At 39.5% G+C, this 20,397-nt stretch overlaps 1 protein-coding gene and 1 long non-coding RNA gene across 5 annotated transcripts in view; one reads left to right on the forward strand and one right to left on the reverse strand.

The window, feature by feature from the left end:
- Positions 1 to 18,097, forward strand: part of LOC110363484 (uncharacterized) — a 79,742-nt gene extending 61,645 nt beyond the window's left edge. The window contains exons 10-12 of the long non-coding RNA XR_010467627.1: positions 7,025 to 7,133; positions 7,739 to 7,856; positions 13,821 to 18,097. This is a non-coding gene — a long non-coding RNA (uncharacterized LOC110363484). The remainder of the gene's footprint in view (positions 1 to 7,024; positions 7,134 to 7,738; positions 7,857 to 13,820) is intronic.
- CHRM2 (cholinergic receptor muscarinic 2) overlaps positions 1 to 20,397 on the reverse strand; it is a 108,605-nt gene that overhangs the window by 13,046 nt on the left and 75,162 nt on the right. The gene's annotated exons all lie outside the window — the stretch shown is intronic.

Here is a 20,397-nt window from a genome sequence, read left to right on the forward strand (position 1 = left end):
GATACGTCATGCCTGTCAAACTTTGTTAGAGAAACCCTTCCTCTGTATTGTGCATATTGCCAAGTTAAATATCGCATGGCTTCTATGAATCCTCTGAAGCCATATAAAGAACATGAAAGGAGAAACAAGCAATCCGTACCTGAAAGTTATATTTGTGATTTAAATGGGATTACCCAGGAACCTATGGGCAACGCTACTTTGAGCATTTTTCAGCATTCAGCTCTCAAACAAAAGAAAAATATATTTTTTTAACTTCTCTTTGATTCAGTTCCTCTCCAGTCCAAAACTATGTAAAGTAGATTTTATTTTTGCTGTAGCAATAATAGATTTTTTTTTCTGAAAATATTTTGATCCTGAACTGCACTGGTTTTGATTCTAAATTCCTTCCTAGCACCATTTAAAACCACACTGTAAAAAAAAAAAAAAAAAAAAAAAGAGAGAGAGAAAAAAGAGAGGAAAAAACCTCTAAGTTCATGACAAATATACTGGGCATGTTAGTCAGAATTTATTACAGATTTCAAGAGACACTATAGATCTAGTCTGGACTTCTGATTTCAGAAAATTCCCAAATAACAAAAGACTAAAATCTTCAACACACAGGTCATCTTCTGCAATCCATTAAAAACTAAAGAAATCTTTACAAAGTGTTACTGCCTCAGTGTGGTACATTCTTCTCATTTGCGTGCACTTTTGTTTTTTTCAGTCAATACATGTCTTACAAAAAAAGATACTCTGTGAGCCTGCCTCAATCTACTTTTCCCCATCTCATTACAAAGGGTATCTAAGGGCAAAATAAACAACTTCTGCACATATCTTGAAACAACAAGTAGATCAGAGTTGTAGAACATTAACTAAAGCAGACTAACACTGTTCCACTAACAATGACTGAAATAAAACCAAAATAAAAATAGCCAAGAGCAGCAGGGAACTGTACATGAGTAGGTGACAGTGTATGGCACCAACACTGTTGCTTCAGTCCTAGTGTTAGGGTCTGAGGATTTGTACAATTATTAACTACATCTTGCTCACTGCTGTTCTAATAGGCTGAAACTGGTAAATATAGGCCATGAGCCCCACTGATTTGTATTCAAAATCATAGAATCATATAGTTATCCAGGTTGGAAAAAATTATCGAGTCCAAACATAAACCTAACACTGCCAAGTCTACCACTAAGCCATGTCCCTAAGCGCCACATCTACACATCTTTTAAACACCTCCAGTGATAGTGACTTCACCACTTCCCTGGGCAGTCTGTTCCAATGCCTGACACCCTTTCAGAGAAAAGATTTTTCCTAATATCCGATCTAATCCTGCCTTGGTGCAACTTGAGACCATTTCCTCTTGTCCTATCACTTGTTACTTGGGAGAAGAGACCAACACCCTCCATGCTACAACCTCCTTTCAGGTAGCTGTAGACAGCGATAAGGTCTCCCCTCAGCCTCCTTTTCTCCAGGCTGAATAGCCCCAGTTCCCTCAACTGCTCCTCATCAGACTTGTGCTCCAGATGCCCCAGCAGCTTCATCACCCTCCTCTGAACTCAGTCCAGCATCTCAGTGTCTTTCTTGTAGTGAGGGGCCCAAAACTGAACACAGGATTTGAGGTGGGGCCTCACCAGCACCAAGTACAGGGGAACGATCGCTTCCCTAGTCCTGCTGACCACACCATTTCTGATACAAACTTATGTAAGGAAAAGTATAGACAGTATAGATGAAAAAAACACAATAATCTGTCTAGTTTCAGGAAATAACTAAAAAGAAGCAGTTTTTCCTCAAAGGTCTGGATATTATGTGTTTCTACTATATTGGTACTATTGTTTTACTATTACTTTATGCTGATAGTCACCTGCTGGTACTAGGTCACTTAATGTTATCTTTCTGTAAGCATAGTTATGGCTGAAGACTTCTCTTTGTTTTACAGCATCTGTTTAATCAAGAGAGAATTTGAATATGGTCTTTGGGCAGCTGACATCATTCTGAGTTAAATTCTACATCTTAATGCATTGCGCAAACCTGAAAGATATGCTTAATAAGCATGGTTTTATGTAACTGGTTTTGATTCACAAAAAGGGATTTTTACCTCCTGGACTAGACGAAACAACTTCACTCATATGCCTCCTTATTCTTGCTTGGATTTCATGTAAATAATCCTCAGTCCCAAACCAGTGTGCAAATAACCAAGTCTCTTGGTGAAGTTATGGCAAGGCTTTTCTCTGCACTTTGATGGAACCATATGAGTGCCCATATGGTAAATGTGACTGAATACAATGGTACATATAATTCCTTCTGAGTCATACCTGCAATACTGCACACCTTAGCTTGTCAGAGGTGCTTACACACTGGAGGGAATTTGCAGAATGGCAATTGAAAGACAGGGGGTTTCACTACTAAATTATAGGCAAAGTTAATAGTCCAGGACGCTTTTGCTGAGGAAAACTAGAACAGAATAGCATTTTTTTTCCCTTTTTCTTTTGGATAAGCTGTGAAGTGGGGTGTCTGGAAATCTAGTTACAACAATAAAAAGAATTTTATAACCCAGAAATCAGAGAATAAAGTAATTTTTGATCTATGGAGTATGAAAGGCAAAATGGAGCTCTTATTGGAACATCCCACAGTTCTCTCTGGAGGGCTGAGTTAAATGGATAGGATCTCCATCTAGAGGCACAGAAAGGCAGCTACCACAAAAAACAGTCATTTCCAGCAGCAGTTTGACTTCAATGTATGTTGAAATTTAGATGTTAACTTCTCTCTCAGGTGAAGGAGGCCCACATTTTATTACAATTTACATTTTACTGTGATGAAGGGTCAGAGTTTTAATTTAATGAAGTTCTGAAACCATTAGAGTTAGATTTTCTTCTCGCAAACAACTTGAAAACTGAGGTACAATTAGACCAGGTTAGCCACTGCACAGACACACATGGTCATCCTGAGCATGCCTACTGCCACCAGTATTCTTCAGTTGTCACTTTGGGCATGATCCAACTTAATGTGTTGTTTCAGAGTATGTTGAAAATGGGTCAGAAGAGTGGCTGGTGTCATCAAAAGGAGACAAAACTAGGGTTGAGCTCACGCCACAAACACATTTCATCAGTGGACCTATGCTGATTCCCACTAGGCTACCTAGAAAAGAGAGATCTAAGTGACAGATTTCAGTTTTCCCTCCTTGCACTGCACCACTGTTGCTGGAAGTTGACTAAGCTCCTCATATGAGTCAATCCCAACAAGGCAAGTTTTATCTAACTGCCTCCTTCAAGCACTTTAGATAAAATACTCATACCAGAACTCAGACTAAAATTATACTTATCTTCAGCCCTGAAAAAGGTTCCCTCAGCGGAAGAGTTATTTAAGCTTCTGGTAAGATTGAATCAAAGATCATTAGATTCAAGGATATATTCCCTGAAGGAACAGGGCCATGATAGGTAAGTACTCCCCCTGCAGCCCAGCACAAATTGGAGTCACAGTACTTCATTATCCTTGTAACAGATATCGCGCCTGTGCTATTAAACAAAAAAACCTTCTGGCAGCTACTCAAAGTCCCTGGGTGACAAGTGGTAAAGCTACGGAAAGAGTAGTGGGTTCAGAAGGCTGACTGAAACCAGTTTACAGTTTGTTCTGAATACCTGAAGCCAATGAATAACAGAAATGCATCTCTGCATCTCTTATTTAAAACATTTACAGGTAGACCTAAAACAAACAAAAAAACCCCAGCAGCAACAACAACAACAACAAAAATCCAAAACCCACACTCTTTCTGGGTTTTCCTGTTTGTTTGTTTGCTTGTTTTTTCTGGCAAAGCCTAAAGGAGTATCGGTGATGAAAAAATGAAAGACAAGTATAATACAGCACAGGGACAGTCTCTCTAATTAGCTGCCTCAATCTGGCAATGAGTCTAGCAAAGATACTGTTATATTTCCGCTAATCTCTGCAAATCCCTCTAAGTCATGGAGGTACTTTGGGGACCCTGACTAAACTCATAGAGACTTTCACTGTTCCTTAGAGATTTTGCAGCCTTCAGTTGTGTATCTGGCAGGAATATTAACATACCAAAGGCCCAAAGGGACTCTTACTGAAGTTAAAGAAATCTTTCATTTTCCGTTCATTGGAAATAGTGTTAGTATATTGCTTTTATAAGTGATTTCCTCATTCAGTCTCCTATAATCTAGCAGACTCACTTGTGATATGTCTAGATGATCCTTGAATGTGCTTTGGAAAGTACCCAGTTTCTTTACTCAGCAAATGCTTTTAAAATCCTTTTAAGTCTACCATGGTCACTCTTACATGAAGTTCTCAAGAGCTTGAAATTGTAGTCTGTTCTGCTTCTACATCCATTAATCTTGAGGATTTTTACACATCTGCCATCTTACTTAACAGTTTACCGAAGATGTAGATTAGAAGCACAGAGAAGAAAGCTTACTCAGACATAAAAGGATTTGGCTCAAATTCTTCACAAGAATTTAAGCATATATTGAATTAAAGTTCAAACTTGTTTCTGAGAGGCCAGCTAAATCTTTTCTTTATGGTTGTATTTCTGCAGACCACCTTTAAAGCAGTGATAGTAAAATAGTGAAAGAATCTAATTAGCTCTTTACCTCATGAGAAAGGAGTGGTACTTAAATTCCCAAATCAGAATCCCTCTTGCCAAGCCCATTCTGCAGTCTGAGAGAAGTCTGTTTGTGGAAGGCGGAAAGGTTACTTAACAAAATGTTTGTAAAATGTTCGAATATCTCAAACGAAGTATTTGCTATAACTAATTATAAATATGCTGATCACAGCTATGAATGTTTACTGTGAGCCTGCACGATCATCTCCCCTTTTGTGGACAGAGAACTTCAAAGATTACATATTCCGTGCCAAAGGAAGGAAATACTCATTTAGCAGTTTTTCTGCAGCATTTATATTCACAGTTACTACATTATTATAGGGTCTATAAGTCTCCAACTGCGTTATGGTTCACTAAATGACTGCTACCTACTTTAATTACATAAACTGTAGTTGCATACTAATTGCATTTTTACTCTGCTATAGGTTTAAGAAATCTGTGTCTAATTCTGGCTCTGATGCAGGGCTTCAGATGTTGGACTCTACATGCTGTAGTTACACTTAACAAGGTAAAATAGCTTAGCTTTGCATATGAGTAATTCACCATGGCATTAAGAGAAGGCCCTATCCTATGTTAAACAATAATGTAATGTTTAACAAGGTTAACTTAATATGAGAAAACTGGGGGACTTATCTCTGACCACGTACCTTTTGTTAAAAATATATTCAGCATCACTGGACCAGGAAGACTAAAACACATAAGCAAATATTCTCAAGCTCTCTGTTTATTTTGAATTTTAAAGAGACATTGCAAAGGTTGTTCACATCAAACTTTGACCTCTCTTGCATGTTTGCAAAAAAAAAAATAATAGGAACATCTGAAATGCAAGGTTTCAGAAGTGCTAAATGGGATTATTTGAAACCAAAAGTATTAAGAGCCTGAGGGCCATTAACACAGGACAGGGAAAAGAAGACCGTTATTGTATGCCTAAATCTACACTGTGAGGCATGAAAAGGTTGCACAGAATATTGTCCCTAAGTGCAAAGGCTTCAGCTCAGTTTCTGCCTCATGGGAGACAGTTTACTATGATTACTAAACACAAAACCTTATCCAAATCGTATGTCTGTCACAGGAACTGCTTGGACAAAAGTGTGTAGAGAAAATACTGTTATCCCACATGGGATTTTGCAAAACGGTCTTGTCGCTTTAGCAATGAAGATATAGAGCTTCCACATTTAATACTAATTCAAAGATGAGTTGAAGGAGAAGGAGAAGGAGAAGGAGAAGGAGAAGGAGAAGGAGAAGGAGAAGGAGAAGGAGAAGGAGAAGGAGAAGGAGAAGGAGAAGGAGAAGGAGAGGAAAGGGAAAGAAAGAAGAAGGGGCAGGGGCAGTGGGAAGGGAGAGGGAAGGGGTAGGGAAAGGGAAAGGGAAAGGGAAAGGGAAAGGGAAAGGGAAAGGGAAAGGGAAAGGGAAAGGGAAAGGGAAAGGGAAAAGGAAAGGGAAAGGGAAAGGAAGGACTTTTGAGATAAATAGGTAGGTTGATTTTGAAATTCAGGTTTCTAGAGACTATGCCATCATATTCTGCTGCATGGGAACCTCTTTCATGCCATGGCAGAAGGCCCACAATCTACTTCACCAAGTCTGTTTCTAGAATGACTTGACTTGCATGAAGTCAGTTGCTCTCCTATTTCTGATATCAAGGATCTCAAACTGTTTCATTAATATCCTGAAATTCCATAATTATGTCATAGATTACTCTCTCCTTTCCTTTCACGGGCTTATCTATTACTGTCTGCAAGTTTGCCATTTCTGCTTCCTCATCTCTGACGACCTTTCCACAGCTGAGGAGGAAAAGACCACTAATATATTTTCTTTCCTGAGTGTTTAGTTTTCCCTCATCTTCTGCAGTGTCACCCACATGGTCCAGTTCTCTCAATCTAATTCCGTCTTTTCTTAACAATTCTTGAAATAGGGACTTGATGGTAAAGCAAACTTATGGGAAGTGAAATACTACCTAGAGAGGAATATTATCTAGTAATATACTTAGGAAACAATCTCCTCCATCAAACTGCTGAGTCCCTGGGGTGTCATGTCTAAGATTAAATCCCTCCCACTGTGCCATGCAACAGCAGAAGAATCACTCAGCAGAGATTGCTGCATTAGAACGTGTCTGCCCGCAGCACCAGTACATGCACAAAGACATATCAGGAAATGTGGGGCGAAAGAGGAAAGAAAAAATAAATGGGCTGAAAGCAAGATGAAGGAAATGGAGCTGAGACTGAGGTGTGAATGACAAAGAAAGGAAGTTAATGAGGAGAAACCAAGAAAGAATGACTGCAAGAGAAACAGAAGTGTTCTGCAAGAGCATTCACCTGGACTCTCAAAAATATGAATGAATTTCTATGGATGAAAATATAAGTTACATGATTTGCAATTCTCCTGAAACTTCCTACGTTTCAATGAAATAATTTTTATCTTTTCTCTTAGAATTGAACAACAACAAAATCAATATTTGAAAAATTTATTTGAACACTGGTGCCCTTTTTCACTCTTCACCTTCCTTCTCCCCAGCAGAAAAGGACCAAAATAAAAAAGTGTGAGTAAAACCTCCTAAATAAAATCCCTTAAACTGTATCTATTGAGCCAGCACAATTTTCATTTTGTTTTGAAAAGCTTCTTTGAAACAGTAGAACATTTAAAATAAAAGGAAAATCATTTACAAGCCCTAACATGAAGCTCAAAAAAATCCTTATTTTGAATTGTTTTCCTTTGTTACCTCTCTTCAGTAGAAATTACTCACTGAGCCAAGTTTCAGTGCCTGTCTGCATTATCCCATGCCAGCCCACAGAGAGATCGGTTAGCATTCATTCATTTCTTGCGCGCTAAGCAGTATTGTCAGAGCACTGAAGTGACCTGAAGATCTGAAATCTCACCTCCAACAGTCATTTAAACATTTAATTTCCTAAATCCTGCTGCAATTCACTGAGACTTGGCATCCATAACCTCTTTGGAGAAGAGAAGATAAATGTTTGGGTTTTTTTAAAGTTACCCTTCTTTCCCTAATTAGGAATTCTAGTGTATTCGATTTTCCTATAGAGACAGTTTTTCCCCCTGTAGATTGATTTGTTGTGTCCTGTGCTATTATTTATGTTGTGGACATGAATTTATTTCCCTTTTGTTCTGTCATTCTTTTCTTGCCAGTTCTGGAGCAATGCAAAAACCTTGGGTCTGGGACCATTAGCAATCAATTCCATGATGGGTCTGCCTCCAAAATGTAGAGATTCAAATAATCAAGCAGGATTCAGATGCTTATCTCCAGGTAAAATTGGCATTTCTCATAGGGTTTCTGTATTTCTGCCTGCAATCCCTTGGGAATGCTAGTCATGTAAAAATACAACGGAAAGAAATTATATAAACAATGAAGGGGAAACTGTGACCAAACTCCAGAGGCCGCTGGAGCCTGGTGTCCAGCACATCATGTCCATACTGTCTCAGCTAAACTGGCAGAGGCACAGGTCAGCACTGTGGAAAAGCCACGACTCTCAGTGAAGTCACATCCTGGGGATCTGGGTTGTCTTGCTATATTTTTTTCCGTGCTCCTGTTTGCATTACTAAATGCTGCCTCTGCATCTTCTCTCCTTAATGGCAATGCTCCTCCCTCAAATCTTTGCAGTGGCTCAGCTTTACGGAGAAGCAGGATCTGATCTGTAATGTGGGGCTCTGGGACAGACCCACAACACTCTTTTTGTTCGTTCCCTTTTTATTTTTTCCTTGCTGTCTGCTACAGCAGCTGGATGCCTTTCTGCTGTTTAGATCAATTTTCTGGCTATCACTTCTCCTTAGGTTATACCATGTTGTTTTTCTCATCTTCTGGTCTAACAGGTATCCCTTTGCTGGCAGTGCTCACTTCTCATTTCTCTGAGCACTTCAAAATGCAGAAAGCCAAATAGGCCTCAGGTAAACCTAGGAGACCTAGGAGGAAGTGTTGCTGTAATGACACACTATGGTGCTGCCCTCCCACCTGAGATGAATATTGAATGAGGCTGATCAATGACTCTACCAGAGAACTTACAGAAATGTTCCTAACCTTTATCACCTTTTCTCTGAAGTTTGTTAAAAACTGATACATCGGTACTGACTATTCCAAAATCATCAGTTTTGCTCCCTATTTTAGAATTATTAGTGGGATGCAGTATCCTTTACATAATATCCTTTATGTAAGAGAGGTAATGGAAATTGTTTTGGATGAGAAATGTAGGAGAACTGTGAGTGGAGAATCAGGAGACATAACAAGTCAGGACTGAGGTGTTCTACTGATCTGTGTGTTTGATTATTAAGTGAATCAGATACATCTGAGTAGGAATTGTTTTTAGTAAGTATAAAGAGTGGTGTATTGTGAGGGTAGTTTGAAATGATAACCTTACAACAGCAGAGAAGTGGCATTATATTTTTAACAATGCAAAAGTATCCAATAACAGCAGAACAGTAACAGGGCTGAGTGGAGCAGAAAATGGTAACTATAACTTATTTATACACATATAATAAATAGTTACATTATATGTAGAATGTCTGTTTAAGTTCAACTATTTCTTCATCAGTAAATTACACTACAAAGCTGGCACTGCACACAGTAGCAGCAAAACCCCTCCAAGCAGGAAGGTAGAATTGGGATGGGAGAAATGAGGTTTTTGGTTCTCTGCAGCTCCCAGAATTTGAATTTGAACAAAGCCTCAGTAATGCCACGCTGATTTGCAGATGTTGAGTACTCCAGTCACATATGCCTTGTGATATTCTTTGAGAAGTCTATGGCTCAAAGGCACATTTCACAGCTCCTTGCTCTCAGTCACTCATGCTATAAGCCTGTGACTTCAAAGGGACATCTGAAAGGAAATCTTTGGAGGAAAAAAAGGGAAAAAAAAAAAAAAGAGAGAGAAAAATTGTCTGCTTTTTTTTTTGTGCTCATGACATAACAGGCTTAACACACTTTGGTATAACTGCTTCTCAGTGGGTTATTTTTTTCTTCTTACTTTACAAAGACCACTAAAAGTAATTGACAATGAGGAAAAAAACAGCTGTGTGATCCCAATCCAGATGTTGTCATCTTAGAGTGGGCTTGCAAAGAGCAGGCGAGGGACTTTCCATCTCTAAGCAGGCTCCTTGGGTGAAGCTGAAATGATGTCCAAGATAGTGCCTCTCAGACTTCTTCATGTCAGGATGTTCAGTAGTAGCATATGCAAAAACATATACTGCTCCCTGCTGCATGTCCAGTCATCAAATAAATAAGAAAAATCTCTGAGGGTGGGTGGTGCCCTTTCAAGCTGTAGAGAACATCACTAAGATGATGTTTTATCTTGTTTCTGAGTGTAAATGAGGTTCAGTTCTAAACTGAGTCCATTCCAAGGCTTTAAACATTCTATCCATAACATCAATGTCCTCCACATACATCAAGTCCTGAAAGGCTTTCATGAAGTGTCTGAAGTGTATTTTTGGGGAGTAGGAGGGGTATAACACTATATGTGAAGTGGGATTAGATATGTTTTTACATTATTAATAAGTTAATTTGAATATTTTTGTTTTAGTTTGCGATATGCAATGCAATCACATTGAATGTTTGAGGCACTGAACAACACTGAATAGTTAAAATGCAGACACCCTTGTTTGTACAAAGACATAATGGAGGGATTTACAGACAGGTTAATGTTTAACCTCTTAATCTTTCTAATGTTATGGTTGGAAAATGCCCTTTAAATTTAATTATATGCTTCTTTATGTTTACCACTCTGCAAATGACCATTTAAAGATGTCAGTCATTTCTCTTTATAGAGATCTATAGTAATTTGTATAAGCAAATACCACCCAACCCACCACACCACTGACAGCATCATTTATTCTCTACTTAACTGTCTGAGGTGTACACATTTTGGATCATGTAATTCAAGGGATAGTGTGCTTTCTCATTATATATTAGAAGCATTTCAAATCTTAATAGATTATGGGTTTGCATCTAAATGAAAGGCCTTTTAGTAACCCAGGTAGTAAAATATCAGTAACTAACTGGGGATGAGTGGCATTGTGCTGAGGAAAAACTTATTCCAGAAAAAGTTTTAAATTATTAATGTTTTGACAAATAGAAAATAAATCACAGTAAGTAACTTAGTATGGATTCTACATAGGATACAAACCATGTCAGTACAGTATCTATGCTTCCATATAAATTTCTTAAATGTTTGGAAGAGCAGGTATCAATTTTTAATTTTCTTTTCATAGGGGATATTGTGAGGGTCTGCTGTTTTTGAAAACGGTTGCCATTGTGACTGTCAAATGCAACACAAAGTTGAAAATAGTATTTGTTTACCTGTGTGACAAGGATGGGCCCTGTAGGAATAGATGGCAAGGAAGCATTTCTCTAGAAAGCATCCAATGGCATCTAACACCCTGTCTCATGTTATCAGCTAATGTGATCCAGGATGACCACTAGCATCAGCTAGGTGGTCAGTGGAGAATGCCAGCACAATTAGCTCAAAAATACCTGGATATCTGTCCACTTCTCATACTCCTGCAAACAGCAATAAGATGCCCCATGAGGGCCTCGGAACTCTCTTCTGTGACAGAAAGTGAAGAGTGATACCATTGCTGCTTTATTTGCATCAATAATCCTGCTTATGCTTATGTCTTATGCTTATGTGCCAGTTTTCCTCAGGATTTCTTAGCTGTCCACACAGGCTGGAAATAGGCAATTGGGGAAAAAAAGAAAAAAAAAAAAAGAAAAAAGGATGTGGAAAAATATGGGACAATTTCTTAAATCTTACATAGAAGTGTATTAGTACTATTGTCTCCAAGGTAAGTATTGCGAAAGTGTAATCCTTTTAGATCAAAGTACATTTGAATTTCATCACCTGTGCAAAGGAGATCAAGCACACAAAAGATGGCATTCCTAAATAACACAATTATATCTAGTAATAAGACATATGTCTTTCCTAGCTATTCCTGCCATGTCTTGTGACTTATTTAATTCATGCCCTATAATTCTGCACAATCTGTTTCTAACCATAGTAACAGTTCATAACTATTTTCAACTATAGATTGGGCAGAGATTAAGACAACTGAACTCTTACACTTTCCTGGGAGAATCTCTTCTTGCTGCCTTGTAGTCTTCACAACTGAAGGAGCTTTGTTGCTTTACATAATGGACTGGTTTAGTGATCCAGATCGTGAAAAACTAATGCAATTTACCTTGAACTAAGCAGAGCCAGTATGCTCTGAACACCCATGTAAATACACATGGACTTCAAATACAAATAGAAATTTGAGTTTCATGTATTCTATCAAATTTGTCATGAACTTGCTGCACTTAGCTTGAGACACCTTTTTTTCTTTCAATATTGGGAAACAGGGTGATGTTTGAGAAAGAGTAAATAATGATTCAGTGTATTCTGATCCAAAGACTATACTGGTATTTGGCTGAGAATAAAAACAATGTCTAATAGTAAGAAGAGGCAAAGCTCATAGGGTTTTTATTTTTCTTTTGCAATCTTATGATGCACATTGTGCTTCTGTGGTCAGAAAGTGGTCCAATCTACCTGTGTTTATTACAGTCTGTACTGTACAAAAATAAAGCTTATGTAGTAAATTTGGATGGGCTAGCCAAAAGTTTTAGTTTTGCAAGGCTCTATATAGGAGATGACAAAAGTGTCTGATGTTTTTCTCTTTCTGAAAGGAAGCTCATAGAGTTGTTTTCAGACTTACAAGCAAACTGACCAAAATAGTAGCATTAACGATGGGAAAGGCCAGGAAGCTTAGTGCTTCACTTTAGATAAACAGTTGATAGTATGCTCATATATGACTTTCTTAAGCCTATGAACTCAAGACCATACATAAAAATGTGGCATTTCTTGGTCCCAACCAGCCAAGACACACTGGTTGGGGCTTCCTCTCTTTCATCTCCTTGAAGCCCAGAAAAGTGACAGTGGAAAGTGTCCTGGGAGAAAAGCTAAGTGAAAGCTGTCTCCAGCCTTAAAATAACAGCTCGAATAAGAGCTTAACATGAATAACGTATGTTTGTCTCTTCCTACCCAGGCAGGTTAAAACCAGTGTTGAGGTTTAAGAAACTTTTTGAATTCTTGTGAGTATTTTTCTAAATGCTTTTGTCAGCTAGGAAAAAGTCAGCCTACACGATTTTACCTCGCCAGCCTAAGCTGTTAACAGTGTTCCGACTCTGATGGGACTGTTTCCTTCAGAGTGAGAAACTGGTGACATGGGGCAACTGCTTGCTGGGGAAATTTCCTTATCTACAGGAGTCCTTTCTGTTTTCCTCGTCAGGGCTGACAGGAGCACTAATGAAGTGTGTCCCTGGCAGGGACCCTGCAGGGGCCTCTGTGCCCCAGAAGCTGTCTCCTCGATTTCCATGAAAAACACATTGAAGTGACATCCGTCTCTTCCTGCCTCCAGACTAGGCACAGCCTCTCATCACTAGTTCAGCCCTTGAGACTGCAGCTAGGCAAATACCTCACATCATGTGTTTTCCCACTGTGTACTCTGAAACTGGGAGTTTTGGGGAAGGACCTCACTAACCAAATAGGTTGCTGTGCCCCATTCATTGAGCTTAAAACATTGTGTCTCATCTCTGATGGTATTAACATGGTTTGTTGTTATATTTGGGGACAATGGGCATCTGCTAGTCAATGACTTTCTTTAGTATCTGCTAGCTCCTGATAACTTAATTTGAATCAAGCATGGTATGGCATGTACTGTACAGTTTCACTGAGTTTATGAGTGAGTTTCAGCTGGGATTGTTTTGGGAGGAGTTGGGCAGTGCCCTGCACAGCGAGGTCCTTATCCTGTCTGAAGCCTCATGCCATAGCCAAGGTATCAATTAGGGAATAATTGTGTTTATAACACGCAAATCATAAACTCATAATAAAGGTATATGGAGAGATCTACTGGTCTCCAACTGCTGAAAACGTGCTTCTCTCAAAGTTTAATTACAGTTCTTAAAAGCATCCATGACTTGTCTACCAAGTATTTTTGGCAGATTAGACTTAGTTATTTGTAGTTTCACTTAGATTATTACTACTATTGAGCAACAATTACTCTCCAAGATTTCCCTCTCTTCCTATTTTCACTGTGGCAAATATATGGACTGGACAGATGAGGGAATTTTAAATAGGTACCTGTGAGAAACTTTCAGTATAACTCAACCAGCACAGCTAGCTAAACAACATAGCCCATCTCCTGCTACTTTAAGTATATTCATAAGATACTTGTGTGCCTTTTTCTCTTGCAGGACACACATAAGAAGTCTGTGAACAAAAAACAAATACACTCCAGCATCAGACATCAGACATCTCTGGCATCTGCTCTTTCACCCAGCAGGCAGGTTCTCTTGTGCACTGCATATCCGGTCCTACTCAGCTCAGCTGACACTCTTCTAATTCCAGATTGAATGCTTTGTTCCTTCTAAAGAAGGTGGCTGAATCTTCCTTCCTTCCTTCCTTCCTTCCTTCCTTCCTTCCTTCTTTCCTTCCTTCCTTCCTTCCTTCCTTCCTTCCTTCCTTCCTTCCTTCCTTCCTTCCTTCCTTCCTTCTTTCCTTCCTTCCTTCCTTCCTCCCTCCCTTCCTCCCTTCCTCCCTCCCTTCCTCCCTTCCTCCCCCCCCCTTCCTTCCTTCCTTCCTCACTTCCTCCCTTCCTTCCTCCCTTCCTCCCTTCCTCACTTCCTCCCTTCCTTCCTCCCTTCCTTCCTCCCTCCCTTCCTTCCTCCTTCCCTTCCTCCTTCCCTTCCTCCCTTCCTCCCTTTCTCCCTTCCTTCCTTCCTTCCTTCCTCCCTCCCTCCCTCCCTTCCTTCCTTCCTTCCTTCCTTCCTTCCTTCCTTCCTTCCTTCCTTCCTTCCTTCCTTCCACCTGGACCCTAATGCTTTTCTCCTATTGTGTTGTCTTCGTTATCTCCTTTTGTCCTCGTATTTTTATTCAAGGATCTGTTATATCACTAACAGTGACAGCAGCTATTCCAGAAAACACAAAATGTGGTTAGGGTTAATCACTATTCGAACAACTATTGTTCCTGCTTCCTTGAAAGGAACCTGTTTGCAACAGATAAAGAATTCAAATCTCATAATGCCTGCAAAGTATAATCTCTCTCCATGTGTATATGTATGGAATACATATTTGTATTCTACTGTGGTTTTGTGATTTCCTATCATTTTTGTTCTTCACTGATATATTTCTTGATAGTTGATGTATATTGAATTTTTTTCCTGTTTGTCTTCTTGTCATGGTGTACACAAGGATTATGGACATAACTGTGAATATTAGACAAAAAACAGTAAATCCAACATAATCCAAATTATGCGGGATAATCAACAATAACTGGTGTTTCTGTCAGAAAGTGCACACTTGTTGAATGTGCAGTGTCTCCAGTGTCTCTTCCTCTGTATTGTTTGGTTTGAGATTCACAGAATTAATCTGAGCTCCCTCTGTAACTAACAGAGCTATCTGTTAATGAAAAAAATGCACAGATAATATTGGGTTAGATTGCCTTCATCTTCTCTGCAAACATGCTACTTTTGTCCAGTCTTGTTTCAAGAATGAATTAAATATCATACTGCTCGTGAAAACAGCAACCACTGGGAGGATATCACGGAAATTTCATGAAGTGAGTAATGAATTTTCATAGATCAGCATTGGCAGTGGAAGCCTGACCTGGAGTGCACTGAGAGCAGGGGTCTCCTGTATAGTCTACATTACTCATCCACACTCCACTTTCAGACTCAGAAATCCCATGGTAAAATGCTCTGAAAAAATCAATAGTTCAAAAGCCCTGTGTATGCCAATGTCAAAACTTCTGTTGCTTTTAATATGTTCAGGACTTTTCTGCAAAAGAGGAAAAAAACAGGATTTGTGTCTGAGGACTAGTCCAAGTTCATAGTTTTATTGGATCTGGGATTATATTATTCTGTTCCCTGCTGTAAACTGCCCTGGGATTGCTCTTCATCACTTAGGAGAAGTCCATCTCCAGTGTCTCTTTGTAATACTCAGAGTGTCCATCCAAGCTTTTCCTCCTAAAGGGCAACACTTCCCTTCCCTCCCCTTAGCACAGGGTCATGCAAAGCTACCCAAAGGCTGTGACTCTTCCAAGACACTTGGTACACATAACTGATTGCAAGACAAACCTGCAAAGTGTAACATTGGGTTGAGGGTTGGGACCTGATGGGCTTCAGAGTATCTCAGAGCTGTAGATGCAGTCTGCTTTGCAGACTGTTCTCCAGGTGTGTTTACTGGACAGTGCTTTCCCACTTTCAAGCACCTGCTGCAGTTCACCCAAGACATTCTGTTTATGGCCAAATGGATCTCTATGTATATAATCATTTTAAGTTCACAAAGTTACATGGAACTAACAAAAAACACTTCGTAAATGACAGAGGCTAGAGAAAGGATTGTAACAAAGAGCATAGTGATAGTGTTATGAACAGACACAATAAGCAGCAGAACAGTTAAGGAATAAAATCTCATCTTTGTCATTCACCTGTTCTATGGAGGACATGTGGGTAACAGGCATTCATTTATAAACTGAAAATTAAAACTGAAGAAATAGCTGCAGTGGGATGGGATGGGATGGGATGGGATGGGATGGGATGGGATGGGATGGGATGGGATGGGATGGGATGGGGTGGGATGGGAGAGGTTCTGGAAAAGATGGGGACATCATACTGCAAACCAAAAGGTGGGAAAAGAAATTACATGACTGCCATGGGCAAATGTTTGTCTGAATAAAACAATATAGATCTAAATCATCACTTTTTACTCAGCTCTTGTTATTTAGTCAATAGGAGAAAATAATAAATAAATATCATGAAAACAAATTGAAATGTCCCACATTTGCCCTCCCATCCCCCAAAAAATAAATCAATGTTATTGTTTCTGTAGTTGAAACATTAGACTTTTCTTTAGCTTCTTTATGCCACTCCTGTGGTGTAAGGTAATGCAAAAGCTGCCAGACAACTGAATATTTTCACCCTGCTGGAAAATCTCTGGGTAGCTTAGACTTAACATTTAAAAACACTTAAAAATGTGAATAACTTCAAGATACCACAGGTGGCCACATCTAATAGTTTAACACAAAGAGCACTAATTAAAGTCGTCTCTGTGTAAAAGGAGAGGCAAAAGGCAATGCTATATATATATATGTATGTTTCCTTCTCTAAAAAAAAAAATCAATGAAGTCTACAGGAATTTTCTAAAAGAACTGCTGGATGAAAGATTGGTTCCTTCCGTTCAGTTACTGAACTCATACAGAGTGGCAGAAGTGATGCAGTGTTCTCAGGGACAACTGGGCTCTGCCTGCAAGACTGGAGGTAAGAACCACCACTGGGAGAAATGTGGTGTTTCCTTCTTCAACTCATGTTGCTTTCTGCCTTGATTCTCTACTACCATGGTGGTAGTGGCCGTTATCCAGTGGGTAGTGACTTTGAATACCTCCTCATTTCACATCAGCCACAAGACAGAAGGTATGTCTAGGTAGGGCTGATTTCTAATTAAAAAAATGCTTTTGTCTGGTGGCATCTTGGAAAGTAGTATGAGAGCAAACCATAGGTGTGAGACTATCAATAGAGGACATATTATTTGATAACCTGAAGTATGTGGCCTGTGAGGGAAGGCTGAGGGAAATGGGCTTGTTTAGCCTGAAGAAAAGATGGCTTTGGGGTTACCTGATAGCACCCTGCCCATACCTTCAGGGAAGTTACTGAGTAGATGGGGCCAGTTTTTTATAGTGGTATGCAGTGGGAAGATGAGAGAAAACACACATAAGGGTTTGATGGGATTTAAAGAAAAATTTTTTCACTATGACTACAGGAAAGCAATGCTCAGAGATCTTGTACAGGCTTCATCCTTGGAGATTTTCAAGACACAACAAATAGAACCCTGAGCAACCCGGTGCGAGCTCAACACTGACCTGGCTTTTAACAGGAAGTCGAGAGACCTCCTGAGGCTCCTACCACCTGAACTATACTGTACTTCTGTGGTTATGTGATTCTAGAACATGCCACGAAATTTTCAGGTATTATGGACCAGAGAAGCAGGAACACACATCCCTTTGTTTAATATGAAGTCAGATATTATGAAAGCAACCCACATCATTGTGCAGAATGGAGTTTGAGAGTCTGGCAAAAACATCCTGGAGAGATAAAGGAATCAGCATTATGCAGATCTTTGGCTTCTTACTCAGACACAACACATACAAGTCAAGACTCCTGCCACATCTGATCTGCACTAGAATTAACTGCCTCAGGATTTGCCCAGGGGGAGTCACCAGCCTGTAGTCTACAGTGTGAGATGTCTGCTGCTTCCCAGGAGCTGAAGCCAAAAGATTGCCCCAGAGAATCAGAAAAATACCCCATGTCTCCTGATTTCCACAGCTCTGACCTGTTAATGACCACCGGTTACCTTCTGCAACTAGTCTGAAAGAAAAGGACCTCAAGGATGGAGGAAGAGCCCATGGAGAGAGGTTTAAGGAGCACAGATCAGATTCTTACAGTTCTGCTCCACTTCCAGTGTTTTCCTGGTGCAAGACACAATGTGAGCAGGACAACCATGATGGGAGCAAAGCTGTGTGCTGGTAGAACTCAACCACAAGAGTGACTCCTCGTGTACATACTTCAGCTTACATCAAAGTAAAAGACCTTTAAGCATAGGCAAATCAGGCCCCATGTTTGCCCTTAAACCTTATTTCTTTCCTTGCCCTAAAAGAAGCACATACATGTCATAATGAAGCAAATGAGAAGATCCCAAGCTCTGTACTGTCTTTCAAACAAGTGCTAGCTTATGTATAAACTAGAGAAATGGCAATTTTAGCAGGCCCTAGTAGATCCACAAAATACTAGTGAACAGGATCACACAGAGCTAAGCCTTTCCATCTCTATTACATGATGTGTATAATTTTCCTCCTCTCCAAATTGCTTTTACCAGCAACAATGACAGCTGTCCATCTCTGGTCCCAAGCATGCAGACTTTGAAGGACCAGCTGAGTATAATAGTCTTGACATATATTCAATATGCAATGGCGATTCAGTTTAGATTCATTTTCCAGTGTAAAGGTTCAGTACAGAAGCATCAAAATTAACCACATACAGTTCAACCACAAAGGCTTGCAGGAAAGTAGCCAGGCTCGTTATATCATCATTTCAGTTATTAACATGGTGGTCTTGATTTCCATCCATCCTTGAAGAGGATGAGAGTATACAGATTCACTCCATTTGAAGAACAGTCCAAAAATGATACTAATGTTCAGTTAATAGTTACCTCTGTAATTAGCCCAGCTCTCATAACAACCCAGCAAGATGAGCATTCTTGTTTTTTTACTGTCCTAATAGTATCAGAAATATGCTTTACAGAATGCTTGAATATGAAAGAAATGGGAGGATGTGTCAGGGCAGAACCAGTACACTAGAAACAATGATGATTTTGCACACAGTGATATATAGCTTTAAAAGAATAAGGGTGTTGCAGTAAAAGCAATGACTTAGATTGAACTTGCCTGGAATCAGTGTCTGTCCCTGAAAAATGTGGGCACAGCATATCATCCCTGACATCAAAGGCACACCAGCCACCTAAATCCTGTTGGTTATGACAATCTGTTTCTCTACTTCAGTCTTCTGTCTGTGCATTTTATCTCTTTCTTCTACTCCAAGTTTATCTTGCAACTCAGATCTGAAAGATCCACATGGCATGGGTGATCTCTCACTCACATGTGTGCAAAGCCAGGCACAATAGGTCTTTGAGACACCAGAGCTAGTATATAACTAAACAGCACGCCACAGTTCAAGGTACAGGAGGGAGCTGAAGGTTTGTTCACCTTTTCACTAGCTTGTTTGTTTTCAGTCAGGACATCCAGTAAAATGGACAAAGATTGTATTTATTTTTAGCTCTTTGATTCCTTGTTGTTACACTGAGCTTGTGCTTACTGGGAACAGATGGGATTTTTGGGCACATCACTGAGGCATTTCCATGGAGATGCTTTTGTTTCCATGTAGAGCTTTTGCTAAGGGAGGTCTAGAACAATGTTCAAAGATAAAGTAGAAAGCAGAGTCTGAGAAAGGAGTAAAGGAAGTGTGGCAGAATGCAACCCCCCTCCCTCCTTCAGTATGGCAATAAGAGTATTTATTTAATGCAGTGAAGCTGTGCTAAAACCTGGGTCAAATTTTGAAAAAGATACCCTGAAGTTGGTGTGAGCCTGATAGAACCGGCCTGAGTAAGACTGCTAAATACTAAGTGATTTGTGTCTATTATTGTCCTTTTCTTTCATCTTCATGTGCTGAAGTTAAACAAGTCCTCATTCCATATTGCTATGTTTAGTGAAACAGTAAATAAAAAAGTGTTGAGCTCCATCTCTAATAACAAGAATTAATAAGAGCCTGACAAGCTAACAGTGTTTTCTCTGAAAACAGCAAGAAAAAACCAAGAACCCTACAACCCCAAACTGCCACCACATTTTTCATGTATTAAACTGCTCTGGAAACAGATAATCTCTTCAATCCTTGTATAGTATTGCCTCACCTACCTTGAAATGGAAGCCACTGGCACTTTGATAAATAGACTGTAAAGTTGCTGATATTCACTATAGCTTCTTCAGCATCCCCATATCCTCAGCCAATATGCAGCTTTGCAACTTCTGCAGCTGAATTAGCTTGTGGTGAATCACTGCAAGAAGAATTCAGCCTCCTGCAGAGTGAGACATTTTGGGGTAGTGTCTCTTCCCTTCCTTGTCAGAGTAAAATTAGGCCAGTGTCACAAAATGTTAGATCAATTTATTGAAAGATGGAGGCCTAGCAAGCCCTATTTTTAAAGGTGAACTTCCATCATGTCCCAGAG

This window comes from Columba livia, chromosome 1 (genome assembly GCF_036013475.1).
Source record: "Columba livia isolate bColLiv1 breed racing homer chromosome 1, bColLiv1.pat.W.v2, whole genome shotgun sequence".
Lineage (NCBI taxonomy): Eukaryota > Metazoa > Chordata > Aves > Columbiformes > Columbidae > Columba > Columba livia.